General features: G+C 39.4%; 1 pseudogene; it reads left to right on the top strand.

Moving 5' to 3' along the window:
- Window positions 1–1,106: 1,106 nt before the first annotated feature.
- Window positions 1,107–2,244, top strand: LOC149166967 (uncharacterized; annotated as a pseudogene).
- The last annotated feature ends 560 nt before the right edge of the window (window positions 2,245–2,804 follow it).

Here is a 2,804-nt window from a genome sequence, read left to right as displayed (position 1 = left end):
CAATGTGGGTACTTTTTTTTCATTGTTTCTGTGATTGGTTTATTGGAAGATACATATGTTCCTCCCCTCCTCTCTAAGAGATCATATGTTCCTCCCCTCCTCTCTAAGCAATCATTCTTCTTGTACCTTAACACCCAAGATCAAGATTAGTGTGGTATTAGAGAGGGTTACGACTCCATGGAAATCAACATTTTATAAGGGTTTTGACATGGATTTGGAATCAGGCCAAATTTTAAGACTATGAATTTTGATCCTAATATTGAGTTTGAAAAAAATTAGCAATGGAAAATACCATGGTGATATCTTTTTTCCATCCTCATTGCCAATTCTTCCCATCCCGTCAGAAACACAGGTCAGATTTGAAAAGGGGGAAATGGCCATGTTCCTCCACTTTGGAATGTGTACCTTCACAGAACTTGAATGGGAGAGAAAAGAAGTGGATCCCATGAATCTCTAACTTCAGTGAACATCCATGGAGTCCCCTACAACTGAGTGTAAGCATATGTAAGCCCATAGCTCCCTCTCCAATGGAGTCTCAGAGACATAGATTCTGAGAGATCAACATGGGAATATCCTTATCACCATGAGAAAGAAGTTACCGAGCCTTCACGACACATGGGAAGTATGATCTTCACAACACAGAGGTCCACATTGTTTCATTTGAGGACTTCTCTAAAGGTATATTTGGGCAATAATGCTCATGCTGATTTTATGGTGAAGGGCAACCTCTTTGAACGATCTTGTACAATTCATCAAAGAACAACTGTTATTTGCAAGATGAGGCATAAATAAATGGTTTCAAAAGTGTTGATGCGGAGGCATCAATTTTCGGTAACTGTGTATCTCGGCACTCAATCTCAAAAAACCCGAGCTCATGAATTGAAATTTCCCAACCATGTGGACATGTTTGAATCCAATTCCCCTGAAGGTAAAGCTCATGCTTTGAAGAAATCTGTCTTTGAGCTCAGCTTAGTGGAGAATCTATTATTGCTGGGAGACTCAGAAGACAAATCAACCAAGCTACCCATCGACGCGAATCGTTCCCATCTGCTGCAAATTGCAAATAAGAAATTGGGGTAGTGAGTTCGAATCTATGGAAATTCATAATGGTTTTCATATTTTTTTCCACCACCTTGACTTCCATGGTTAGGACCTCCTTGAGGATAGACCCATAAAGGAATATTTTCCAACGAATAACGCCAAACTGATGTTGACATCCTTCTTTGATGAAATAAAAGTTGCTCAGGTAGACCATGGCCACCCTGGGATCAAACCTCGTATGTTCCCACTCCAACCCCCATCCAACGAGATTTGCAGTCGATAATGACAAAAACAAGTAGGATTTTGAATCCTGTCACCTCCAAGAAACCCGCATCACATTAAGAGGCGCCTCATGATGGGTTTTATTTTAGTGCTCTTCTACACACATAATAACTATGGTCACATATTGTTGGCTACGGTTGTGGTTTTGAAACACGTGAGGCTTAAGTATATGGAGAATCCCCAGCTCCAAGAGTCCCTCAGTGCTATCGTGGTTGGATATATGGATAATTCTGAGAGATTATTCATGAGCTCATCGAAGAAGACCCTAAGAATACCAATGTATGGTCCAACCGAGGGAGCATGAGGCATTCCATGGATAAATTCGATGAAGCTGCCATCGATATCTCTCATGTCATCAATTTCATCCCCAAGGCACCTGTGCCTTTTCTCAACCGTGCCATAGCATACAAGGCACTTGGGGACTACAAGTATGTGATCAAGGATTTCAAATCAACCATCATTAATGATCCTGAAGAGTTTTCTACATGGTATAATTTGGGGATTGTGGTTGTGAAAGTTTTTTAGGATGGAGCTTTAGTTACAGATGAAAGAGATTATAAGGTGACCCCGAGAATTGTTGGGTACAGCCTGAAACAAACACTAGTTCCTTTTCAGTTGAGTAGTCTTGTGGAAGCAACAAAATTAGTGGAAGGTCTTGTTCGTAAATATCCATACTATGTTGAGGCACATGCTTCTTTAGCTTCCATCCTTTGGAGTGAGGATTGTCGTAGCAGTCCCAAAGATCAGTTCATAGAGGCTACCATAAGGGAACCACTATGTAGAGAAATTGGTTCTCGTTTTAGGGGTTACCTTGAAAAGGAAGTCAAGATTTCAAAGGCCCTTGTTTCAAGCCTTATAAAATTAGGTGAAGATGTTGAAGAGATGACGGTAGAATTTGCTGAGAAGGGAGAGCTTACATAATTAGTTTTACTAGTCATATGGAATCATATAGAAGTTTCTCGACATGAACATGAGAGGAATTCCATGCAAGCTCTCAATATATTATACAAAAGAGTTGAGACAAAGATATTGAGGAAAAGTTTAACTCTAGCAATTCAGTTACTGAATGAGCTCTTGAACATGCATAATGGGTCTAATGATGATGAGCGGTTATAATGACGTGGAACATGCACATTGAATATCTTCCCACATGAAGATATTCTCACAATATTTGTTCCTCCAAGCATTGATTTTCTAGAAGAGGATGATGATATACCTTTCCAAAGTGATTTTATTAGAGAGACTCATGTGTTATTATAGGAAATAAAATATGAGTATTTGGAGGAAGCCTTTACAAAATCAAATTAGATAGTGAGAATCTACAAAGATAAGCCACCATATTTCTATCACATCTTGGAATACTGACAAGCGAACTATCTCGAAGTCCATTTTCTAGGCCATACACTATTAGCGTCATAGTTGGACCACAAGAATTATAGGTTAACTCTATCCTCAGACCTTTTTTCATCATGGTTGTGGGT

Source organism: Pinus tabuliformis, chromosome 5_1 (assembly GCF_031772625.1).
Source record: "Pinus tabuliformis cultivar Carrire ecotype Pingquan chromosome 5_1, CPIR1, whole genome shotgun sequence".
Classification (NCBI taxonomy): Eukaryota; Viridiplantae; Streptophyta; class Pinopsida; order Pinales; family Pinaceae; genus Pinus; species Pinus tabuliformis.
Note: the sequence above shows the minus strand (reverse complement) of the source record. Positions and strands in the feature narration are given on the sequence as shown.